Genomic DNA, 7,457 nt, shown 5'->3' with positions numbered 1-7,457 from the left:
TCTCGCATTGTTACCGTTAGCGCAGAAACTCCTGCGAGGGAAATAATATCGCTTTTCTACGGATGTTACACCGACTCGCCTGTACCAGGATGCACATACGTATTTACGTATGTGTGTAACAGCATGTCCGCCTAGAGAACCATCGGAGTGATATTTAATCCGCAAGTAAAATTGAGCCTTTTGTATGTTGATTGGCAAACAACTGTAGCCCCCCTCCCCCTGAATCGCAACCGAATTACGCGTATTGTCACGTGTGCTTTTTACGGTCAAGTTAAAGGCATGACCCACACATACAAGTTACACACGTGTGAAGATGTTCCATGCCAAGTCGATCAGGTTTTGACATCAATCATTTCTTATTTAGAGGAAACTTTTTCAGGCGATAAGACAACTTCTAGGACCCTCAATTATTTTTTATTCAAGTTTTTTTTTTCTCTTCTTGCAACCGTTTCAGAATTGCGAATATTAAAACTTTTTTTATACTTTCACTTTTTTTTAAATTCTCAGGAAATTGTCAATTGGCTTTTTTTTTTGTTTTGTAATTTTGAGTGCATTGTTCAACACTTTGAAAATTTTTGGATTTCACGATAAATTAGCGCCTGAACATTTTCAGACTTTTTAAACAATTCTTGAATCGTTTCTACTCCTATTATTCGATTAATCTTAAACATTAATTTCTGTTAATCAAAAACGTTCAAGGTGTGAGAAAAAGATAGAAAACAGAGAACTTCATATCATGGCGCCTATCGGGTAATGATCTGAACAACAAATGATATTTTTAAGAATTTGTTGAGAGTCGGAAAAAAATGGAACCATGAAGAGGCTTAAATGTTCATAAATAAAAAACGGTTTTATGCATAGAAAAAAAATTATGTGGCATTAGAGATGATTCTAATTAGAGAGTCACTTTAAAAAATTTCAGCAAATACAAAATTGTGAGATCAAAACCTTATTGAGCAACCACAAAATGACCTTTATACATATATCTCTATATCTGCCTATCATACACGTGTAACTGATTGCAGAGCTTAAAGTATCATTTTCATGTATATAAAAATCATCTTTACATAATGAACGTGCTTGATACCAGAGTGCAATTTTTTTTTTTTTCGTGCCCGACCTTTTTATACCTCTCATATAACTCGAACAGCGTCGCGCAGGATTTATTAATGCTTCCTGGTCAGTTTTTCAATTAAATAGATTTTAGGCTTAAAAGAAAAAACATGCTACCGCTTAATTTATCTCATAAGAATTTGGTTGATATTGTGAGTGAAAAAACAAATGTTTTTTTTTATGTAGACGAAGAATTTGTCAACGCAATCAGGAAGTGAGAGTGAAGTAACATTCGACTTTGCAGAATTGTGGTAGAAGATTTCTTCTAGGAGTAGAATGAAAACTGTATTTACATTGCGCGCAACACATTGATAAAATATAATATAATCTCTGCGGAATCCGAGACACGTTACATGGAATATGGATAATCATAACTTCTCTTGTACGTCCATTACTGTGTGTTATTACGTACAGTATATTCCGTATAATGAAAAGTACAAAACACAGTGTTTAGTTAAAAAAAATCTAATCTGCTTTCTCATGTCATGATAGGCACGTATGTACTAGTAATGAGGGAATATAATATCAATTAACCCAGTTGCCAAGCTAACCATGTGTTAAAAACATGAATTACAGAAATATCCTGTGTGTTATACACACAGCTCTATCAAGGCCGTTATCATGTGACTCTATGCCATGTGACATATCGTTCATGCACATCGAATATGGCGAGGTTGACAAGCTTTTCTTAAAGTGAACAAAATTTCTCCTTCGTAAAACGTGTGATGTAAAAAAAAAATCTCATTCAGTTGAACAAAACCGGTGTCTGAATTTTCGTGTTTATACTGACATGTCAGGTGTTCCATCACACATTGAACAATTTCTTTCCCACGGACCGGGAGATCTCTTCCCTTCAAATACATCTTGTTCTTCGCGTCAAAAAACAAGTTTATTCGCTCATGTGTCGAATAGTTCGAGGAGTTAGTTTATTTGCAAGAGAGAGACGACGAACGTACTAAACATAATACTCACCTGCGATTTAGGGGCAATTGCAACGTGATGCGCTACGTGAATTATAAAGTTGAATAATTATGCTCGTGTTGCAATAATTAACAAATTGCTCTCGCTACATAATTCTTTCAAGTCTCGGAACTGGGCTACTAAATGATTCAATAATATTTAACGCTGTTACTATTCAACGCAATAAGGGTACCGTAGAATGGGTTAAAATCGGCATTTATACGAACGAATTAGAATATTTTGCCGAGCTGAGCAGTCTTTTTTGTCCGTGTACATGTTAAATTTAGATAAACCTGCACATTGTAGGATGATTTCGTAACACCAGAGTCACCAAAGCTCGCAAATCAACCGGATGCCGCAAAAAGGTACGACAATTCACTACCAGCCATGTGTATGGAGCTAGTCCTGAACCTGATCCCGAAACCTATAAACGCTAAACGGCCAATTTCCATTACCCGCCTATGCTGCCTAACCATATTTATGTACGCCGACACTATACGGATCTAGGATAGATTATGTACATAGATATGTGCACACATGTTGGTCCACCACCTACATAAAACATCGAAGCCGCACTGCCGTGCAGATAAACCGATGAGTTGTATATTTTCGTTTCCACCTATGTAGCACAAACCGTATTTTATTTTCCCATCATTTTTCTTTTCGTATCACAACTACGCCACGAGTACGAACTCGTGTAAAGAGCTGTGCTAGACAAATTCTGCAGTTTGCCAGTCAGCGGAACGAATGGGGTACATATTCGGCGCTGAAAAACAATAATGAAAATAAGAAACGAAACATATGAAGTCTGGTTTTGTTCCTGAGGTCGATTCTTATTCCACGTTACTCTTCTCTGGCCCTGATTGCGAGTAAAATATATACGTACCACAAGTTACACCGTCTGCATGTTTGACTTCTATCTATTCCGTACTCGTGCTCCTCGTAATTTGTTAATGTTTCGTTACTTTCAGTTCAAAGTTTCGTTATGTATTCAAATTGTATGCAATATTATACGATCTTTGAATCATAGGAGTAACATCCCTAGGCTAATGAACATGTACATAATACATGCTTATATTCCTTCCCTCTCTCGTTCTCTCTCTCTCTCGCTCTCCCTCTCTTACCCCACTCCCTCTTTCCTCCTCTAGCCAGTGAAACAAAAGAGCCCAGCAGGCAAGCAGGTAGTAATCGTGTCCTATCATCTACGGGTAACGAAAATGATAAATTTCAAATGTATAACTATAACTGACAGCCGGAAGATGCAGGCTATCATAGAGATAATGGATACACAAATAGATCTTTCACCGGGTGAGATTATCTTATGAAATGAGAACAGTCAGATTTCGAGCAACGACAGTTGGCTTAACTTTTTCATTTCTGATTTCGAAACAATTTCAAGACTGTGTCATTCGGCTGGGTACATACGATTTGAAAAATCTGAAAAAAGTTAGTTACTAATTATTATTATTATTATTATTATACGATTCAAACCAATTGTTAATATCGAGTAACATTGCAGGAGTAAAATGAAAGCAGGCTAGTTGACAAGCCAATAAATACATATCATAAGTTAGATCAACGGTAAGGAATAAGCGGCCAGCATGAGCATTAATTAGCTCAGAATCGATGTTAAATAACGAAGTATTGCGAGTCCGTGATGCAATTGACGTAAAAAGAGTTTCTCGCAACGCAAAAGTTAATTCAAGAGCTACAAGTTTACGGGACTTGTGCAATAAGTTGCGTTGTGCAAACAAGCCAGAAAGTCGAAGAGATCATCCTTACTTCCGCATAGTAATTAAATACGTTTCCTGTATAAACAGTTTTGAAATGAATTGTATACACATAAACGCAGTTAACAATAAGAACAACACGTTAGCAACAAGACATAAAACTCGCTTCGAGTTTCGATTGGCATGTATAAAGGGCATACATCAGTGACAATACTTCGATCAAGTCCGATAAAGTTCAAGCTCCTTGCGGCGAAGAATATTTTTCGAAATGAAAATTGCCTAGGATTTTACGAAAGAGTCTCGTGAAACAAGTACGGATAAACGTGAAACGATTGTACCAGCTCGGAAATATAGATCGTGAAAACTCGTAGCGATAGTCGCCGGATCGGCGTGTGTATCGCAATATGCGAATGTGGCCTGTGTGCTCGTGGTATAGCTGTGGATAAGTAGAGGCTTAGGGGTGCAGATACACGGAGGTAATAAATACCCTGCACGTATAGGGGTAATTGAAAATCGAGTTTATATGCGCGCTAATGGATTGAAGCTGCGGTAATAATTCCAATAATTGAAGGGTAATCAACTGTTTTCCAGTTAAACCAAAACCTCGTTACACATCTCCTACAACTTCGGGTTAGATAATACCCACACCCCGGTATACATACAGGGAGAAATGGGTGTTATAGCTGTACGTGGATTCGCACGCCGCGCCCTCGCCCTGCATAACCAAAATCCTCCGACCGTGCGGGTAATAAACTTGTCGCCGTACGGAATGACGCGTACCTGCAACCAACCAATCTGCCCACCCGTCCTACCCACGGCTCACACTTCCTCCGAGAAACTCGGTCCGACCGCGGTGTTCGGGAGTAAACTTGAATGGCGCAAACGAGAGTCGAGACAATAGCACTTAGTTTAGACTAATTAACGCCCGGCCCATCCCGTCGAGTCGAGTCGCGTCGCGGAGGTTTCAAAAGCGCGTGAGAGTAGGTACAACCTCTTCTACACAAACGTACACGTGGGTACGAACATTATCCGCGCGTTCCTCGCGTGATTCGAAAAATCCCGTGGCTCGGAGGCGACGTTTACGTGCAAGTTTCCAGGTTACGGTAGGTAGTAATATATATTCCTTGAAAATGTGAAAATAAAAGAAGATTATGTTTAAACAAAAAAGAGGGAAAAATAAAGGAAAACAATGTGAAATGAGAAATAAAAATCGCCTCGTTTTTAGCCCCGGTTAACGGGCGTGTTTAGCCTCGCGGTGCAAAACCGTTTCCGAGGGTATAATACACACTCGCTCACACAACGGGCGCGCTCGGAGCGCCTAAACGCCAGGCGCTCTTTGTGAACGAGTCTGTTTGAAATTCCTGCGTCCCGAGTAACTCGAACCCGGCCATTTCGTTCGGTATTAATTGGTTCCACGTCAGACCCCGTATACCCTCTCCGCCGGCAGTCGAGCCGAGGCTGGTGTCGGGTCCGGAGTCGGGCCCCGACCGACCCCAACCCCAAACCCCAGGCCCGGGGGTTAGGAACAGAAAGGTTCGGAAACCTTCCGTGCTGCATGTTTTTGCCACGACCCCTGGGTCGCTCGACGGCACCCCTTCCGCCTGGGGTACATAAAGTATAATAAAGGCCTGCGGAATCGGTCCGCGCGGAGTGAGCGCCGAGCCGGCTCGTCTCGAGACGCGTCGCCATTGGCCCACGTGCCAAGAGCCGATAACGCGGTTGGCGTTTTTGCCGACCGATACGCCTATTTATTCCCGCTGGGCGTAACTCCGATTTTTCCACGCCAAGATTGGCCCCCGTCGTTCGTCCGGCGTTCTTATAGGCTCCGAGTCCCGGGTCGACGCTCCGCGCGGACTCGCCGGGTTTAAGATGCCCCGGCAATCAAGTAGAACCTTCGGTCGACCGAGGATAGCGGATCCGGGAAATACGGCGAGAGGGAACGCGGTCGCAAAGGGGGAAAGACGCGGCGGCCATATTTAGAGAAGGAAATCAGTGAAGAGCATTCGCGTTTCGCATCGAACTGCAGCGGCAGCGCAATCCGACCGGGACTTCGCAAAGAACGAACGAACGAACGAACGAACGAACTAACGTACGAACAAGGGAAGGAAGGACGGAAGGAACGGGAGGCGAGTTCGCGGTGTGTATAGAAACTCGCTCCGGAGTTTTACCAGGCTCTTCGCTCTTGGTTTCCCCGCGTGGCTAGATGTGCCCCGTGTAATGCGGATAGGTACACAAAACCACCCTTGTATGCATATCCAGATGGGCGCATATGCATACATAGGTAGTACGTACATACATGCCTTGTGTACCCACACACGATCTACCCGCCGCCATTTTGAACAGACCTATGCAGGCATCTATGTATGCAGATATAGTGTATGTACTCATTACGGACATTCTTTTATACCTCCTTCGCTCCTTGCACCTACGCTATTCTCGCATTATAGTATATATATAGTTTATATATATATATATATATATAACGCATATACCCTGTGTAAGGCGCAGGCATAACGTGCGGTTCCCGAATGTCCCAAGAATTTTTACGCGTCCAGCTAGCTTACACACCGTGGATAAAATATCACTCTGATCATAATAAACCTCAGGCGTGGTCACGGGTGACTGCAGGTGTGGCTTTACATTAGGGATCAAGCAATCTGATCAAAAGTGTCGAAATAAACAAACTACGAAATAATATCGTGCAACTGCACAACGTCGTGAAATAAAACTTGATTCGAACAATAGTATACCAGTCTCTGCAAAAGTAAGGCTCATTTTCTTCGCAATTGATTGTGACTTCTACGGAAATCTCATCGGATTAATATACCGCAATGTAGCATATTAGCATTAATGTTGTAATGTACACACCAACATACTTCCGAAGATGACCGATTGCCGTGGTTTGTTATTTATAACTTGGATAATGTCGACGGATTAATCCAGAAGCTAATCAATGGAACATCGATCCGGAAAGATTTTCAAATAAATCATTCCCGCAAGCGTAATGAGCTGCGATCCATTAAACTTGAATAAAAGTATCGGTTTGGACATTAAAATGAGTTATACAATAATGCCAGCTCTCAGAAGTTTTTGGTAGGCTACGTAACCGAGTTGTCGGGATAGTGTTTTAATAACATTCGGCCCAACGTCTTGAGAAGTATATATCTTCTAACTTCTTTGACGGGACTATACATCCCATACGCCATACAGACACCGCGACTGTGCCTATACTTACACCGGCTACCCATGTTCTTACACCGCGCGTTACGACACTTGTGTATCACATGCTAGCGGTAAAGTATCGTCCTTATCCGTATACGTGTGTGACTCTTCTAGGGTTTTCCGATAGATTTCCCATCGGCATGCAACTTTACAAGCGTCCATCACCGTACTACGTGTCCGCTCACTTGTGTAAATATGTACATGTCCTCAGATAAGTCAGGCGTTAAATATAATAGCCGGGTATTGGCACACATAGGTATGTGTCTATAAATACATACTAGTTGATTATACGAATACTGAATATAAATAACATTTTAGACGACGACTAGTTCGGGAGTCGCTCAGCTATATTAATTATCGTTAACCGATATAACGTGCTTACACATTCCTTGACGTAGCGTAGAAGATATCTATTGTACAAGATAACTGCTC

The sequence above is a fragment of the Neodiprion lecontei genome, chromosome 6 (genome assembly GCF_021901455.1).
Source record: "Neodiprion lecontei isolate iyNeoLeco1 chromosome 6, iyNeoLeco1.1, whole genome shotgun sequence".
In the NCBI taxonomy this organism is placed as follows: Eukaryota; Metazoa; Arthropoda; class Insecta; order Hymenoptera; family Diprionidae; genus Neodiprion; species Neodiprion lecontei.
Note: the sequence above shows the minus strand (reverse complement) of the source record.